The sequence below is a fragment of the Phalacrocorax aristotelis genome, chromosome 6 (assembly GCF_949628215.1).
Source record: "Phalacrocorax aristotelis chromosome 6, bGulAri2.1, whole genome shotgun sequence".
NCBI lineage: Eukaryota > Metazoa > Chordata > Aves > Suliformes > Phalacrocoracidae > Phalacrocorax > Phalacrocorax aristotelis.
In genome coordinates this window covers 19,247,612-19,266,694 of record NC_134281.1, presented here as the reverse complement: position 1 = coordinate 19,266,694, position 19,083 = coordinate 19,247,612, and the positions used below count along the sequence as shown (strand labels likewise).

Genomic DNA, 19,083 nt, shown 5'->3' with positions numbered 1-19,083 from the left:
ATGGTTTACATTTGCTCTTAGATTTAATTTTTAGCTAATACAATCCATATGAGACATTAAGGGAATCTCACTCTGTACGTAGATTTGATTAATCCCCTTCACCCTACTTCTAATCTGAACTGACTTTTATTCCTGTACCATGCTTCGTTGGCCTCATAGTAACTGTGGTAACAACTTCTTCCCTCTTCCTCAGGGTGATTGCCTTTGGGAGTCAGACACAAGGGAGTCTCTGGGGTTTTCCAGTTTTTTAACTGTGCCACAATACAGATTTGTTCCTTTGCACTGGTGCTTTTTACAGACAAAGCATTCAAATAATTAGAAAAAGCATGTATGTAACTTTTATGTTTAAAGCATTGACACCATTGGGCACCTGCTTTACCTGTTAGGATCCTCACCGACTTTTCATATCTTGTTCTAAAGCCAGACAAAGATAACTTCAGACTCAAATAAAGCTGTGATCCTGCAAAACAAGAAGTGCTAGTGACTGCTTGGAGCTGCTAGAGATTTTTTTATTTCTATTAGTCTTAATATGCCTGTCAGAGTTCAAGGAGTGTCTGGACAGCACACTTAGTCATATGATTTAGTTTTAGGTAGTGCTGTGAGGAGCAGGGAGTTGACTCGATGATCCTTACTGGGTTCCTTCCAAGTTGAGACATTCTATGATTGTATGAAATGTGTAACAATGACAGCATGGGGAATTCTTCCTGCACTGATGCCTGTGAAGGGGGTAGCCCATTTGACATAGAAATACACTTTGCCAGAAAAAGTGGTTTGCCGTGGGCTATGTGGTAGATCAGATCACTGACAGGCCAGTATGGGTATCCAGACGGCTGATTGTATTTTCATTCTTCCTGATGACACTACTTTTTGTAGCTGTGCCAGCTACTCAAAACATGACTACTTGCTAGGTTTTTCTAACAAAAATTTTAGTTCCCCGATAATAGTGAAGCAATTAAGCGAATATTATTGCTAGAATAACAATTATTCTTTTCCCATCCTGGTCTTCAGTGTCATTTCCAGGTAGTCCAGACTCCCTGAAGAAACGCGCTGTGTACATTCTCATTTTTACTCTGGCTTCTTTGGAGCTATGGTTCTTTGGGTAAACAGGACAAAACTTCTTTTGACACTGGAATTTGGAGACTATCATGCCTGCTGTGGAGTCAGAGTCAAATTCACGTCCTAATATGACTAGTAACTTACGTTTTAAGAAAAAATGTATTTATCTGTAGCTCTGGCGCATTGGAAGACTTGTGAAAAGATATTAGGGGTGTTTTCCTGCAGATAGATTGCTGCTATTTTTTTAAATTTAGAAATATTATAAACAGTGATGTCACACATGAAATGTGACAGGTTTGTTAATCAGCTGTAAGCACTCAATTTCACATGAACCACAGCTCTGAGAGTATGCAGGAGTGGTGGTTCCCTGTAGATTACACGGTATGGATTGTGGTTAAAATCTTGAGAAGAAACATGTAAAGAATATGTTCCTTTTACAAATCTGTGTGTGATACAGCAAACAAATAAGTTCTACCCTGCAATCACAGAGGAGAGCTAATGGGTAAACAGGCTATCAATTTGTTTATGTCTAGTAATGCCTGCTGGGATTCACATTGATGCTGCTGTGTTTGATTTTACTAGAGATGACCTGTGTATCCCTACCTAAAGAAAGAATCCAAAAGATGCTCTACATTTTCCTTTTTTTTGCTAAAACAATCTCAGAAGTGAGACTTGCTTTCCTTTTTTTTTTGCTCACTCCCTCGTTTGTCCCTTTCCCCTCTGTAGTATGCTTCTTCTCTTATTCCGTCTCTTCTTCCTGCCTTTTAAAATAAAAGTCTAGTTGTGCTTGCCAAAATACAGTCTAGTGTCGTATAGCTGGGGAGCTTGTGACTATAAAAGAGTAGCTGAAATAAATTCCCTAAGCAATCTAACACGGGTGCAGGTTGTCAGGTCTTGGAGCAGTTGCTAAGACAGTTTGCGGTACCTGTCTGTTCTTTGGTGAGGCTAAAAACAGAGGTCAGCATTTTGGAGATTCTGTTTTTTCTGTTATTCTTTATGAGTTAGTTTGTGTGAGTTTGTCATGTGGGACTTCAGCAGATCCAATCCCTCTTGACATTGAAAAAGGATTTTACATTAAATTATAAGATCATTATCAGGGAACTTCATCTATAAAAAGAAATGCTCTAAAATAAAAAATGTAAGATACATAAATATTATTTATTTCTTTTCCATTTCATTATGTCTTTTTCTGTATTATTAATAGCAATTTTAAATTGTAATTTCTAGTAAACATTTGCTGAGGGCAGGAAGTGTTCTGACATCCTTGGAGGCAAGGTTCAGTGTGAAGAGAAATGTTTTACACTGACTGTATTGACGCCTGTGGGTCTCTGGGCTACTGACCCTACTGAAAGTATCACAGTATCAGGTTTCTTTACTCTGGAGTAATGAGTTGAAATATAGATGCAGCTCTCCCAGGGGAGAGTCGGAGACTGCAGTTGCAGTCAGCCACAAGAAATGAGCACCTTTCTCCTGTGCTAGTAAAAACCACTCTGTGGCTGGTTTGCTTTAACTTTGCAGTTGCTTTCCCCAGGTCCAGACTTGCAAGAGGGTAGGAGGCTGAAGCTCTGCTTATCGGTGTGGCTCACTTGAAAGTCTCAACAGTTAATGTCAAAGAAGCTGTCCTGTAAACTGAATGTGTCCTGTGACTTAACTGGGTGATAGCCAGCAGTTCAAGATGTAAAATTCAGGATCTGTGTGTAGCAGATAGTGCTAAATGATACTTAGCCCTGCGGAAAAACTTATCGCACACACAAACCAAAACAAACTCTGGCAACCCCTTGTGATAATTGCAAATGCTTAAGGTTTTGCAAACGCTTAAGGTATGGAGTAGTATCTTCTATTAATTGTTTTAAAAGTCGCCCCCCCCCCGAGTCTCAGCTGGTGAGACAAAATCGTTTTTATGAGGTCATTCTTCTCATTCAATTCTGCAATGGTAAGTTTAACTCACCAACCCTGTCCTGTAGAGGTAGATAAGAAATCTGCAGTGTGACTTCACTTTTTCAGCCTTGTTATGCCACATATTAGTCAGAGTTCATTTATTTCATTAGTTTACTTTGTAAAGCAATTACATAACTGTTACTGCAATAGGACTGGAATGGTGTATTACATTTACTAAAATAACTTGGCAATTAATTTCAAATGATCTCTGTGAAGTAATCTCCTACATATAATAGAATTATTCAAATGTGTATGAACATTTTACATGCAGTACTGGACTGAGTTAGATCAATCAAAAATTAACTGCATCCAAGGCATCAGTATAGCCTTCTGGGATCCGCTGAATACCAGTTTGTCACAATAAAGTCGTAATAATTGATGTAGCATTGAATTGTGCCTTTGCTTCTCACTTATAATGGCAATTTTATTAGCTGAGCAGGCTAGGTAGAAAAATGGAAAGAGAAGAGAAATGAAAGTAAGTTAAATACCAGCTAGTGGCCATTACCTTTGATTTAATTCTGTGCTTATGTGGTTCATCATCCTGACGCTTTCCGTACGATTAGAGTAGCTTGTCCTTGGTTTGCACAATTGCATTTTCACTGTACTTTGTATTTATGTATGTAGAGAGGAAAGGAATATATGGCTCAGTATTCAATTCCAGTTGTCAGCCCAAAATATTTCTTCTGAACTTTAGTTTGATCGCTTGGGCATTCAATGTGAAACATATCTCTCCTAGTAAGTATTTGTTTCTCTTAGACATTTTTTCTTTCTGAAGGTGTGACTCTTGGGTGATCTTGGGTGTAGAAGTAGGGTGCAAATACCAAAATATTTAACAATTTCTCTTTCCCTGGCAGCCTTCTGTGAACACTTAAAAATTTTTTTTTAAAGTCATAAAGCAGGACTATTGCTGTATCACAACTATTGAAGAGTGGTAGAACTGACTTCATACTTCTACTTTTTCGTATATGTGTATTAGGGAACAAAGAGGAATTACTTAGCTTCAAATTCAACGACAAACTTCTTGTTTTCATAGAATCTATAAACTAGACAAGAATCTGTTTTCCCTAGGATATTTGTTATTTGAAATGCCAGATTGGTAGTCATCAGGTATAAAAAGACGTAGTTATAAAAGAAGGATTTTGAACTTAGGTGAAAAACATTTTTTTTTCTTTTTGTGTGTTTGATACCCTTTTGTAACATATCACTGCTTCTGTCTTGGGGAAGTTAGCTTTGTTTCCTGACATTGTTTCTTCTAAAACTTTGTTCTTCACCACCTTGTTTGGCTACATGTCTGCACCTTTGTGTTGCTTCCTGAAGTGCAGGTCTGGCTTCTTAAAGGCACAGTTTTGGATCCTGTATGTAATGCATACAGGCTTTCCTAAAAGTGTGTTTCTCCCTCCTACATATTAGGTAGCTAATACATTTTGGACTGACATAAAATGATTTGGTCCTTGAAGAGATGTTTCTGCTATTCTAGAACACATCCAAGATCCCTAATGAGAATCACTGCTTTCCCAAAATGAAAGATGAAGGAGGTGCTGAAGCTTATACCAGGAGGTTGTCATGATGTGCTGTATTAATAGTGTCAGAAAAGCTACCCTTCTTTCCCCAAAATGAACAAGAAGAGAATAACATAGGAAGAGAGCAGTTAGGAAGCCATCAAATAAATGTTTTATCAGCCAGTGTTTGCTCAGTAGGTTTTGTGCTCTTGGCTTCCCTCTGCTCCTTCCAGGGTTGTGTGCTCTTGCTCATCCATTTTTATACTTGGGCTTGTGTTTGAAACCTTGCTGCCTGTATGTGCTGCCTGCTGTTTGGACAGTTGCGTGTGCTTGTCTGAGTGGGTGATCCTGCACTGTGTAGAAAGTCTATTTCCTGTTTCTTCTGAAATACTGAAATGCAGTCATTTTGCAGCCATCTTCTAAAGGGGAATGAGAAGGCAAGCGGGGACGGTAAGATGCAAAAATGAACAAGAAAACCACACTCTTGCCTTCGGGCGCAGGGTGGGAGGGGAGGTGATAGCAGTGGTTTCGTCTTGTTTTACAGCAGAGGGAACTGAAACCAGATGTTGAAAATAGTTAAACACACTCAAGTTGTAGAGCTGTAGCTAGATATTCAGGTGGGAAAAATGTTCAAACCCAGATGGAAAAATTCATGAACCCTGACAGTCCAGAAGTAATGGAGGAAAGTGTGATACAAGAGGCTAGAAGACACATGTTGGTGCCCGAGAGCTGGCAAATGGACTGCTGGAAATTAATGTAGAACCAGAGGAAGTCGCTTCAGTCCACGTAACGTGACTTTTTCTCTGTGAGTTTGCCTGTTGCAAAATGGTGTTTTATCTTGTTCCCTTTTGTGTTTCATCAATCCAGTCTTTCATTGCTTCATCTTACTGCTGAATTCTTTAAAGCAGGAGCAGAATTAAATCTGTAAAGCTGTTGTGCTTATGGATAGGCATGAAAACTGAATTTTTGCTCTGAATGAGTCTCAAATGAGTTGATTCAACTTGTTGATGGTGGAAGGTTCAAGACAAATGTGAAATCTTTAGACTCTATTGACAGAACTGCTCAGATCCTGATTGGTATATTTAAAACCGAAAGCATCTGATTATACCGGTGAAACTGTTATCAGCTACTAAAGATATCAGCATTTCTGGAGGGCAAAGAGGAGGCAGTAAGTGGATAGGTGATTTTACTGTAAGAACTGTCTTCTGTTGCAGTATGTGGGTGACTTTGCAGCTAGAACTTGGCCTCTTGGTCAGGACATTTCATCACTGCAGAGTTGACAATATGACGATAATCAGAAAAGTGGATAAAGCATGGAAGGAGGCTGGGGAGAAAAAAAGTTTTGAAATTTTAAAAAAACTGCACCCTTTTCGGGGGTGGAATTTTTCAGGCTGCATCTAAACAGCAAGACATTTGTTCAATTTGTGAAAATAGAGCCAAGCTAAATCCAGTGCAGCTAGCCCATTACTGGTAACAGCTCAGCTATGAGAGTGCTGGATTCATTCAAGTTTAGAAGCACCTGACCTGGCTGAGGCTCTTGGAAAGGTAGGCTGGGCTGAGACCTGTGCAGCTGCAACTATCTTGCCACTTGGCTTATTTTTGCATACTAGCTCTGGAATGTCTATCTTAATTGTGTGTGCTTAGATGGCACTGTGGATTTGCCCTGCAGCTGGTGATGCAGCAAGAGATGGTTGTATAGATCTTTGCTAAATACATGCAAGGATGGGAAAGAATTTTGGCAGTCTACAAGAACCTGAAAGGCATGGAAAAGGAGGAAGGGATGAGATAGGTTAGCAGTGTACAGCTGGCATATGGTAAAACTGCAACAGTTGGCAGGAATTTTTCCTAAATTACAATATTCTGATTTGCTTCTCATTTAAATCTATCTGGAATAGGTATCTCTCTGGAAGTGACAGCGAAGCCTTCATGTCTGAGAGGCAGTAAAATTAGCCTACATAAAGGTGCAGAATGTACTGTAGATTGTATAGCTGGAACTCTGTGCTGGAAAACACTGCTCCCCTTTCTATTTACTGATTAAGGATTTTAACATGCTATAGGTATTATCCAAAATTCTTCTGATACTTAAACCCAAATTAAAATGGACAGGGATGGCTCATTGGCTCCATAAGGATGTGTTGTCTTGGCAGATGCTGTCACTCAGGCTTTCTGATTAACCCTGCTCTTTGGAGCTTCTAATCTGAAATTAAATGCAAAGTTGAGGCATGACAGAAATATTTCTCACGCTCAGCAGATGAACTTTCTGATTGTAAGCACAGTGGAATGGGGAAGCTTTAACTGAGTTTCCTTTTAACCTAAGTAACCTGCAAAAAGGCTTGGTGAAGTACATGGCGTCAGCAGCTGGTATCGGATACTGAAGAGTTGTCTTAGCCTTTTTAGTAAAGAGCAATTATTCCTAATAGTAAAAACTAAATTACTCTTTTGGGGGGCGGGGGTGGGTGTGCCTGGCTCTTCCTTAGGCATCTGCATGTTTTGAAACTGTTGCTCTTTCCCTAACTTTCATTTTAGTTCATGAACTAAAGTTCAAGCATTTTACTTCATGAATTGTGAGCTTGAGAACATTTCCCTGCCTATTTGTAATCATGTAACATCTCTGTGTCATTTATCACAATTGCTTTGTTTCAGCACAGTTGTGTGTTTTAATGGCTTTAACTGGATACACTTCTGTTCCCCTCCACACAGTGTATTGTTTTATGTTTTTTTTTTTTTCCCCACCTTCCCTTTCCCTCCATCTCTTCTGTACCTCTCCCCTCATCTCTGCCTGCATATGCTGCCTGTCCAATAGTTGTATTTGCTTAGCACTGAACCTGATCGCCAGACATCAGATTTCCTTGTTCTCTGGATGTTTCTCTCTCAGGTTTTGGGTTCTCTTTCTCCTGTTGTACAAGACTTACTGCCTATATCCTCTAGCATAAAAGTGTGAAATTAATTTTCTTAATTAATGTTTGACTTCTTAGAGTAATGAAGAGTTTAGTAACTTGCTTGTAGTTCTCGTTTACTTCTTAGTGTGAAGATACAATTTTTATTTTACTCCAATTTTGATCATAGTTGAATGATTTAATTAAGCTGGTATTTGTGACCTCCATTTATAAAAGTAAGCTTTGCTACTTACTGGAAATACTTGTGAGGCTGTACATATTTTTTTTTTCCCCATTTATATGTTCTGGTCTATAGCTGTGAGGTACAAAGTGTTTTTTCTCCCCCAAGCTGTTTTTGGTAAACAGTTTTCAGTCAATTAAGAATTTCTCTGTGCACTTTTCGCTTCTAAAATTACAGGTAAACCCTAGTCAAATTTTGGGTTCCCCCAATCCTTCCTTTCCCTGTCAGGAGTGTGAGGTGCAGTCAGAGATCAAGCTGGCATTGGAATTCAGATGAGTGGTGTGGCTTCTGCCTCACTCATGGGTATTTCTGTCCCAGGTTTCTGTGTTGCAGAATTAGGGCTACTTTAATTGAGAGAATCAAGAGTTCTAAGAACACATTTAATAAAAATTTAGCTTCTTATTGAAGCATTCAATTTTTATGTTTCTATAAATAGATTTGTGAATAAGAATTTCTTAATGCTGTTGTCTTACGGTAAATGAAGAAAACGGGTGTTATTCAAATGAAGAATACTGGGAAATAGCTCCGTGTAAGCCCATTTAACTGCTTTTTGCAATCATGGGTTATATTACCACACATAATGCTAATACGGCCTAAAGCAATACAGTATAATAACAATGTCCTGTTAACAGTTATATGAAAGTATTTCCCATAACAAAGAAGTGATGCTTACCTTAAATTATTTTATTTTCTTCTGTGGTGGTCCACATAGCTTTTTGGATGTTTACTTAACTGGGAGTTGTCTTTGTTATTTAAACTGTGCAAAATGCTGTGTTAACTGTTTACTTGTTCTGTCAGCCTTCTGTTTATTTTTTTACAGTTTAAAAAGAAAAAGCACCATGACATGCTTATTTTTAATAATTCTGCATTTTTGTTTATTGCTTTGGTTTTGCATGGCTGCTAATGAAAGACTTGGTAGCAAAAGATAATTCTTTTCCCCCAGGAAATATTAGAGAATAATGAATGAATGAAGTGGCTTCCTTCATCTGTAATAATATTTTTATGTTTGTCAAAGTATTATTTAATGTACATTTTTTTTTTAAAAAGTGCCTGCAAAGATGTTCTGACGTTCTTATTTTTGGTATGGATCTTGTTATTTGAATGAATTAAGTCAGCAAAAAATTTTGGATATTTCAGTGAGGACAGAGACCTCGAGACCTACCAGGCTGGATCCTGTGTGAGCTTGCAGTCGCTTCCAGCTCACTATTGCATGAAGTTCTTAGCTGAGACTTGGTGCTCTTGAGCAGCATCGTTTTATGCAAGGCATCACTATTGGATGTCTAAATTAATTTTCTAAATGTCAGATGTGCAATAATAAGCTTTCAGCTTGTGGGACAAACAACATTGTAAGGCCTTTTGTAACGCACCGGTCTGGGTTTCCAACAGTTGGTAGAGTAGGGGAGGAAGAGGGAACCCAATAGCACTGCAGTCCTTTCTTCTGCCAAAAGATGGAGTGAATGATCTACTGAACAGCCTGTGCTGCTAACTGATTTTCTAGGCAACTAGGAACTTTTCCACAAGGAAGACTTTCTATTGCCTTACAGCGTTAAAGCTTCACACTTCTCATAATTTGTGCTAAATGTAATGAGGCAATTCGTTTTAATGAATTGAACACATTGGTTGGTAACAGAGGAGTTGGTGACAAATGGGTTAATTAGAAGTCTTATTATATAAGTTTTTATTTCAATTATTTTGTCTACTTATGAGAGAAAGGGTTATTTTAAAACAATCCTTTCACCTCTTGCAGAAGAAAGAAGTATCTGCACTATTGGTCAAAGCAGTCCCTTCTACAAGTATAGGGATCCTCATCAAACCAAACTAAAAATAGTATTGGTGTGCCATAATTGCAAATGAAGAAAGCTAACATTTTCAGTAGTGCAAGAAAATTATTTTAGTCAGTTGCTGTGGAACTCTAAAGTTCTTTGTCAAATAAAACTGCATGCTGTAAGAGTAGCTGGGTATATATATCGTCTTTTTCTGCAGTTTTTAATTTCCATTGTCCGTGCTAGAATTACCTGTTAGATTGTGGTAAGCGAGCTTCTCCCATTAATTACACTAGTATGAAAGCAGTAGACTTTTTTTTCACCCCATTTATCTTTGTCACTGTGTTTGCTTCACTTAGTGTCTGCCTTTGTGCGAAGGGACTCTGATTATTTCTCTCAGGTATGCATTAGGGGACTTGACACTATTACTAAGCTCTTGAGTTAGGTGCTGCCAGTCTGAACCATTAAATAAGAAGTACTGGGAAGACTAATCAGGATTAGTTGAAGGAGGCTGAAATCACAGGGGAGAAGCTGTGTAATTTAGATTGATCAGGTAACTGAACTACAGACGGACATGTATTATCGGCAAAAACTGGTCCCAGAGTGGTGACTTTCCAAAAGTACAGCATGGTAACCTGCTATTTTTACAGGAGTGTTTAGGATATGTATTCCATCTGATGTCTGGTGCCTTGCTTAGATTTCCCCTCCCTGTCGTCCCCCCCCCCCCCCAAGCATTCTCATTTATTTTGTATAGATCTCGCCTGTAGAGGCAGTCTCGTTTGACTGCTTTCAGAATATCCCTTTTTCAGTCCAGACTTTATAGCTCTTCAGAGAATTGAAAGATGGAGGAGTACTTTTAGCTTTGAACATTTCCAGTAATGCAGATTTTTCCCTTTAAATGTCAGTAACTTGCAGCATTGGAATAGAAGCAAAGTATCTGGTAGGTGAGTACAGATGGGGCAGGAAGGTTAAACGAGTTCCCCAGATGCACTTAGGAACTCTGTGTCAGGTTGCAGTTGCGAGCTGAGTAGAGTTTGGATTTTGGTACCTTTTTCAGGCTACAGATGATTCTAGTATCAACCTTCCTGCATTAAATTTTAAACATAAGCTCTTGATTCCCTCATGTCCAACAAAAAAATGCAGACCAATGTAAGCACTTAAAAGATGATAATGTGAAATGCAGTGTGGGAAGGTGAAGGAATAGTGATAGGAAATTGGAAGGTGGTTTTGATGACTCTAGATTTTGTACATTTGGGGCACTGTGAACACTGGCAGCTCTAATTGTGTGTTGCAAGACTTTATTCAGTTTTAAAGTGCATTTATATAACTTTACCCATTACTGTAAAAAAGAAATTTTAACTAGATCACAAGTTCACATGAAGAATGCTCATACTGAGAGGATGAGTAGGAAAAAAGCTTTTATTTGGCACAAGGTGATGAGTTTATACTTAAATGGAGTCCTTTGCAGTGCCATATTTGCATATAACTTACACTGTTCTTAAATAGAAGAACTCAGGCTTGCAGACCTTAGTATCTGAAATACTCTCACTTCATCACTTATTCTATGTAAGGCATAACTATCTATTACTTCTATGTAAGGCATAACCTTAAATGTTAATGAATTCAACTGCTTTATCCATTTGGTGTATATTCATTTTAGGAAAATTGGGAGGGGTGAGGGGAAGGAAGAGGGATGAAAGGGAGGGAAGGGAGGAAAAGGGATGCTTTGTGTAAAAGTGAGTTGCTTATAGAAGTAGACCTTCAGGTCTAAGTACTGTTTCAGAGGCAGCCCAATACATGTAACTCTCAGGTTTACTCACTTCTCCATTGCTTAAAAAAGATGGCAGGTGTTTTGAAAATAATCTAAAATCTGATACTGCTGAGGTGGGGAAGGCAAAGTATGTTTACATTTACAGGAAACAAAGCCAAATTCTTATTCATGAACTGGAGCACATTGCAAACCTCGTGATGCTGGGAGGTTGGCCTAGTGTTAGCTCTAATTACCATTTCCCTTGTGTATTTTGGATGTTGTGCTGCATGGAAAAGGTCTTCTAGTATGGAGATGACTAATGTAGTACTTGCAGCTTAAAGATCCCAATTACTGTAAATGTTGAAAATGTGCCTTTTCCCTGACATACCAAATGACCTTTGGTTCCTGTGGGCCACGGGGGGTGGTGTGTTGCTGTCCACTTAAACAGAAAGAAGCAGATACAATATATTGAGGAAGATCGGGGTATGAGAAATGCTCTGTAAAATCCCATTGTTTTACTTCTGTTCATTGCTCTGCTGGTTTTAGCTGTGCCAGCAGCTCTGTACAAGCTCTGTACATAATTTTGTCTATGGTGGGATGCAGGCAAGTTACTGTAATATTTGGTGTGGAAATGAGTGCTGCATTAGAAGCAAGTAACCTGTGGTGGCTAGTTATGGGGGCAGGAGGACTTACTTTAAAAGTTAGCTGTGGCTGTCTTGCTGGTGTAGACAAAACAGGAGTGGTCTCATTTCATTAGTTGTTTATGCTACACCCATATAACGTGTGTTTCTTCACACATGCTGACACAAGGCACTGTGCAATGACATGATGGTGGGAACTCTGTGTGTGTGTTGGTATAACTACTTTTCTTTAAAAGCATTTAATGCCCTTAAGTAAATTGACTTGAGATACAAGATTAGTCTGCAGTCTGAGTGCTCAAAAGTTAGTTGGATGCTCAAATCAAAGGCATTGCCTGATCTCTTCACAGAGGAAATTGCAAACTGAAAATTTAGGCTCCTGGTTTTAGTTTGATTTCTGGACATCCTGTGCTGCTGAGAACAGACAGAGTCACGCTGTAGCTTTGGTTCTAGAGCGTGTTAACGGGGATTGCTTTATCTGTTGCTGTAACATAAGGCTACAGCTGTAAAAAAGCACTTAATGAGGTAGTCATGCACAACTTGATTACATACTAGTTTTAGAATCTGATCTTGCTCTTACTGAAGTAATGAAACTGTCTTTGAATTAAAGTGGATTTGAATTTTAAAACTCTATCCTAAATACAGTGCATACATACAAATGTATCTTAGAGATCAAAAAGTTGTATGGCTGGTGTTCTGCTTTTTAAAAGGTTTATTGCAGTGTTGACAGTGCAGTTTAAATTGTGGTATTTGTTTGTAGTAAGGTTGAGTAAGCTCCTATGTCTGTCTTTTGAACCTAAAATATTGACAGTAATGTAATCAAAGTCCCTACTTTTTATAGCAGGTTTCCTGAGGCTGTCCCTCAGAAACCTATTAAATCTGAAAATGAAACTAAAATGGAGTCTTGTAGGGCTGAATTAAAGAATGCAGAGAAATGCAGGTCTCCACCAAATCTCTCTCTCGTTCTTGACATGAAACGAACATGGACTCTGTGAGCATTTCCTTGTTTCTTTCGATTTTCAAGTGTTTACCCAGGGGAATGTACAGGGAGACACTAAAGCTGCTAATGGCCTTATCTCTCTTTTTTTTCTTTCTTGGTGTTAGTGTTTACAACCATCCACAAGGGCTCTTCCTGCCAAGGCCTCTTGCATTTAAACCTTTAGCATTCCTGATGTAAGGACCCACTTCCCCTAATGAACCAACTTGTCAAACGTATGGATTTGAGAAAAATTCAGGAGGAGTTTAAAAAAAAAAAAAATTACCATATTTCATAGCTACAATATGTACTTACTGGTGGGACTAGTAGCGTAAGGCCTTTGATACAAGATTTCTTGCAGTTAGCTGACTCCAAGGCCTTTCATGTGCTACTTCTGTTCTAGCCTGGACTACATTCTAACCTCCAAAGTGTCAGATATGCTCATCACAGAAAATTCATCCATTGCTTTAAGTTTCTGTCAAATTCTTACAGAGAACACTCTATTTGCATGAGTGTCTGTAAATAAGTCATAAACATTTGTAAATAGTCTTCTATTTGCTGAGTTGTAACATCTACTTTAAAAGATCTTTCTAGCTGAAAGCCATTTTGGATATTGTTGCTTAAACTAATTGTAGAAAGTGCTTAAAAAAGGGGGGGGAACAACGCACCCGGTGGCATGGCCTCTATGTCCTATGGTTTACTTGCTACTAATGACCTCTTCAAACACACAAAAGTGTCCCTTATTCCACGGTCATAGGCAAAAGTTCTTAAAGGTGTCTTGTGTTAATTTCTGCTTAGGTTTGTGAAGATAGAGTTTGGATACTGACTTTTCCCAAATATTTCAAGCCCTCCGTTGTGTTCTTTATATTAAAATAAAAAGTTAGCTTACCCATGAATATGAGCTCTGCTCCCTGTTCTTCCTACCTGTCCAGGAAATGCCCTGAGCTTGGGGAACAGGTGTGCTCGCTTGTCTTGTTCTTCCCCCCCCCTGCCCTGTACTCTCATCTGCCTTGAGACCATCACGTATTCCCCCACAGGTAAGGGAAGTTGAATGTTTAGTGAATTATTGTTTTTCTTTCTGATGCAGAGTTATTTAGGCCAGGTGTTTCAGGAGGGGGAGAGAATTCAAGGAGTGTTCAGTGACCTTCATGCTCACCCTGCCATGTGGTTTTGTGCTGGCAGAACAGTCTGTGCTTCCAGTGGGACCTGCCTGTAACACTACAGTGGTCACACGACCATCCCAGTTTCCTTTATGTGGTATTTTTTGGACAGTCTTTCTCTTGCAGGTGGAATACCTTTTTGGTGTTGGGAATATTCCACATGTGTGAATAAAGAGGATTTTTTTTTTAAACCTTTAATCCCTGGCCAATTACCTATTTTCCTCCCTCTGCATACATGAAGGGATCCTTGTCATGTCCTGTTTCTATTGGGCATAGGCCAAAGGGCTTTTACCATACTGAAGACCCAGCTTTGCTAAGTAGTGGTGCTGCAGAGTGTAAAAGCACAGTCCTTGACCCAGAAGAGCTTACAGCCTACCTAGGGCACTATTTAGAGGCAGAAGGTGGGATGTGAAGCCATGCTCAGCTATGTGAGGTAGAGTGAGTGCTCAAGGCAATGCAGCAGGGTAGTGGTGGAACCAGAAGTATATCACAGGTGGTCTAAACTGCAGGTTATATTGCTCTTTGCCCTTGTCTTCTGTATAGGTAGGTAATCAGAACTTGACCAACCTCAAAGGATCAAGTCTGGAAGAAAGAAGCCTATGATGACTATTGCTGTAGGATTTTTCGCTTGGTTGGGAAGTTATATGGCTGCTTTGCAGAGAGTGAGGTTTGCTATTAAATACAGGAATTAAGTTATATTACTCATTCTGCCACTCTCTTTTTGAGTCAATAAACAAATATTTGTTCTGCTGTTTTCGTGGTTTAGCCCCCGTCAGCAACCAAGCACCACAGCCACTCACTCCCCCCACCAGGATGGGGGAGAGAATCAAAAGAGTAAAAGTGAGAAAACTCGTGAGTTGAGATAAAGACAGTTTAACAGATAAACCAAAAGCCATGTGTGCAAACAAAGCAAAACAACGAATTCATTCACTCCTTCCTATGGGCAGGCAGGTGTTCAGCCATCCCCAGGAAAGCAGGGCTCCATCACGCGTAACAGTTACTTGTGAAGACAAATGCCATCACTCCAAATGTCCCCCCCTTCCTTCTTCCTCCAGCTTTGTATGGTGAGCATGACGTCATATGGTATGGACTATCCCTTGGGTCAGTTGAGGTCAGCTGTCCCAGCTGTGTCCCCTCCTGGCTTCTTATGCACCCAGTGCAGAGCGGGAAGCTGAAAAAGTCCTGGACCAGTGTAAGTGCTACTTAGCAACAACTCAATCTCCATGTTATCAACACTGTTTTCAGCGCAAATCCAAAATACAGCCCCATAACAACTGCGATGAAGAAATTTAACTCTATTCCAGCTGAAACCAGGACAGTTGCCTCAGTTTCCATAGCTATCCAATAGTCATACTAGGAGTGCCTGGCAGTCAGATTGTTTTGCAGGCAAATTGCTACCTTGAATTGGCTTGATTTCATTGAAATATAAATAACATGAACAAGCTGTTACGAGTTTATGATAATATCTCCTATACATAGCTGTGCTGTCAAAGCAGATGGTGCTATCTCTGGCTCCAGAATTAAAGTAAGGCTGAGAATGTTTGTTGCTCCAGTGTTAATCCTGGAAACAAAGTAGTAGTCTAAGAATTCAACAGCAGCATTTTCCTATACATTTAAAAAACCCCCAATAAATAGCAATAAAGCAAGGAATGTTCTTAGTACTTTGTAAGAGGAAATATCTGATATGAAAAATCATTTAACCTGGAGTTGGTACTATATTGTCTTCTGGTTTAGGTCTCTTATGATTCCAGACTGGGACAAAATTGTTTGTCCCGTTACTGTTCTGTTTTTATCATAGTTAATTTCTTAATCTGCTTTCGTAAAACTGGAGACAAAACTGTTGTGGTTTAGCGGCAGCTCAGCCCCACACAGCCGCTTGCTCACTCCCCACCGGTAGATGAGGGAGAGAATCAGAAGGGTAACGCTCGTGGGTTGGGATAAGAACAGTTTAATAATGAAAATTAAAAGAAACAACAGTAGAAATGCAATGTAAAGGAGAACAACGAGAGGTGCAAAGCCCTGGGGGAGGGGGAAGGGAGGGGAGAGGGGGAACGAACCGCCGAAACAAACCGCACGCGCCGCAGCCGCCCCCGCGCTGCCACTGCCCCCCCTCAATATATTGGTCATGGTGTCACATGGTATGGAATGAACCTGCCATTGGCCAGTCGGGGTCAGCCGTCCCCACCATGGCCCTGCCCCTCCCAGCTTCCCCCGCCCCCCCCCGCCACGCGGCAGAGCGCAGGAAGCTGGAAAGGTAGCTGACCCCCACGGTGAGGAGAATTAACCCCTTCTCAGCCAAAACCAGCACATTCTCCACCCCTTATTCCATACCATTTACACCATGCCCAGGTCCCATATGATGCAATACAACCGTACCAACCACCACCCCTCCCCTTCCCATCCTTTAACATAATACACAGACATCATTCCCTTAGTTCATGGACCTTCCCTGTAAAATGTCCATTCAAATGTCCATTGAGTTCACGCAGTCCATGACTCTGGGCTCCATCTGTTGTATCAGTCTTTCCGGGTGGGAGAGATGGTGTGTGGCGTTGGGTTGCTGCATACCGAGTCAGTCATCGTTCCATCACTGCTGCACGGCTTGTTTCATAGTTGATCTTCCATGGGTTGGGAGGCTCGTACTCTGATATCATTGATACAACACAGAGGTGACACACAGTATTATACAGCAGTTCACATTGTGCCATTCAGTTCCTTGACTGTTTTCACCCAAAATCAAATCCCCTTGAGGCACACATAGGATTTCTCCATCCTCCCGCATCACCCACCAAGTGCACCCAGGTCCTTGAGCAAAAGCAATCCCATGAATGGGTTTGCCTTTGCCGGAGGCAGGAAGAACCCAGACTGTTTTGCCCAGCATACTTTTTGTGTGCACTACAGGGACTCTATCCCCTTCCACAGTATGTAGGATTTCTGACTGGGCAGGGCCAGCTCGGTTGGCAGATCCCCTCGTGTTGACTAACCACGTGGCTTTTGCTAAATGTGTATCCCAGTGCCTGAATGTCCCACCCCCCATTGCTCTCAGTGTGGTTTTTAACAGTCCATTGTACCGTTCAATTTTCCCAGAGGCTGGTGCGTGATAGGGGATGTGATACACCCACTCAATGCCGTGCTCTTTGGCCCAGGTGTCTATGAGGCTATTTCAGAAATGAGTCCCGTTGTCTGACTCAATTCTCTCTGGGGTGCCATGTCGCCACAGGACTTGTTTCTCAAGACCCAGGATAGTGTTGCGGGCCGTGGCGTGGGGGACAGGATATGTTTCCAGCCAGCCAGTCGTCGTTTCTACCATTGTAAGCACATGGCGCTTGCCTTAGCGGGTCTGTGGGAGTGTGATATAGTCAATTTGCCAGGCCTCCAATACAGTTAGCTCTTGGGATCCCCCTGTCACTCCAGCAATGCTGATGGGTTCTGCCCCTATATAGTTTGATGGCATTAAGGTGCACTGTGCGCCGGTGTCCACTAAAGCTTTATACTCCTGTGGGTCGGACGTGCCAGGCCATCGGATCCACACAGTCCAGTAAGCCCGGTTATCCCTTTCCTCCACCCGGCTGGAGGCAGGGCCCCTCTAGTCCTGATCACGGCAGTCACAACTCACTTCCTGTAAATGTGAATCAGGAGTCCCTCTATTACACTTAGAAATAAAGTCTGCGCTTCTACTCCTCTGTCTGGGGACTTGCTCGCTGGAAACTGGAGCAGCAGCTTTCCTGGAAGATCCTCCCTGAGTGACTGTTCTTCCTTGCAGTTCATGTACTTGTGCCTGTAGGGTCAAAGTAGGCTTGCCATCCCACCTCATCATGTCCTCTCCGTGGTCACGCAGGTAGAACCATAGGGTGGCCCGTGGTGTGCATCCCCTTCTTTGAGCCAAAGGACGCTTATTCCTAACAGCTGAGACACTGCTCTGTCGAGGTGGGGAGTAGGACAGATCTTCTTTGAGTTGCTGGACCTCTTGGGATAGTTTCTCCACAGCAGAGACAAGCGAGGAAGAGATATTTGTGTCGTAATCCCAGAGTCTATCTATCACCTCTGCCACCGTTGGTGTCTCGTCATCTTTCCAGGACATCACTGCCAATAAGTTTGCATGCGAAGATGGTGCGCTCCGTACAAACTTCCGCCACATGGGTCGTGTGCACTCGGCTTCATCTGGATCTTTGGATGACCGTTGATCGTCCAGGTCACCATAAATCACCTCAAACACAGCTAATTCCCTGAGATACTGGATGCCTTTCTCCATAGTTGTCCATTTTCCTGGGCGATATGTAACATCTTCTTTAAAGGGATACCTTTCCTTCACTCCAGACAGGAGTCGCCTCCAGAGGCTGAGGGCTTGTGGTTTTTTTCCAATTGCTTTGTCAACACCCCCTTCCCCAGAAAGGGATCCCAATTGTTTGGCTTCTTTTCCCTCTAGTTCCAGGCTACTGGCCCCATTATCCCAGCATCGGATCAGCCAGGTGACAATGTGCTCACCTGAACGACGGCTATAATCTTTTCGCATATCTCGCAACTCACTTAAGGACAGGGATCGGGTGGTCTCTATTTCATTTATTACTTCTCCCTCCTCTCCCCGCGATGGCCCTGGTTCTTCATCATCCCGTTCTAAAGGAGTTGATGTCCGCTTCCAATATTTCATCTTGTGTATGGGGGCAACTGATACTGGTACGGGTTTATTTTCTGAGCTAGCTCCGGTACTTGTTGTGGGGGTTTGAGTGGCTGCAGTGCCTGTTGTCAGGGCTGGAGTGACTACAGTGCCAGTCACTTTGCATTTCAATCCAGAGACATTCTCTTCCCCCTGGGGGCACTGAATACTGTTGAGCAGGGTTCGGTATGCATGGGCCAGGCCCCAGCATGTTGCAGTTAACTGTGTCTCTCTGGAGTTCCCAGCGTAACGACATACTTTCTCCAAATATTCTACTAGTTTTTTAGGATTCTGCACTTGTTCGGGGGTGAAACTCCAAAACACTGGGGGTGCCCACTGCCCTAGGTATTTGCCCATGCTATCCCACATGCCCTGCCACTCGTAACTATCAAGCCTCGGGGCAGATTTCTGGGTGATATTCTTAAGTTGCTTAGTCAAAACCAAAACAACATGCCCAAAAACTAACAATAAGTGCACCTTAACCACCCAAGGATGTTCAAGATACAAAAACGTTGTTGTAACAAAGGCAGAG

At 41.3% G+C, this 19,083-nt stretch overlaps 1 long non-coding RNA gene across 2 annotated transcripts in view; it reads left to right on the top strand.

The window, feature by feature from the left end:
* The first annotated feature begins 5,045 nt into the window (after positions 1-5,045).
* LOC142058714 (uncharacterized) overlaps positions 5,046-19,083 on the top strand; it is a 158,501-nt gene continuing 144,463 nt past the window's right edge. For both annotated transcript variants that reach the window (XR_012661088.1, XR_012661089.1), the window contains exon 1: positions 5,046-5,298. This is a non-coding gene — a long non-coding RNA (uncharacterized LOC142058714). The remainder of the gene's footprint in view (positions 5,299-19,083) is intronic.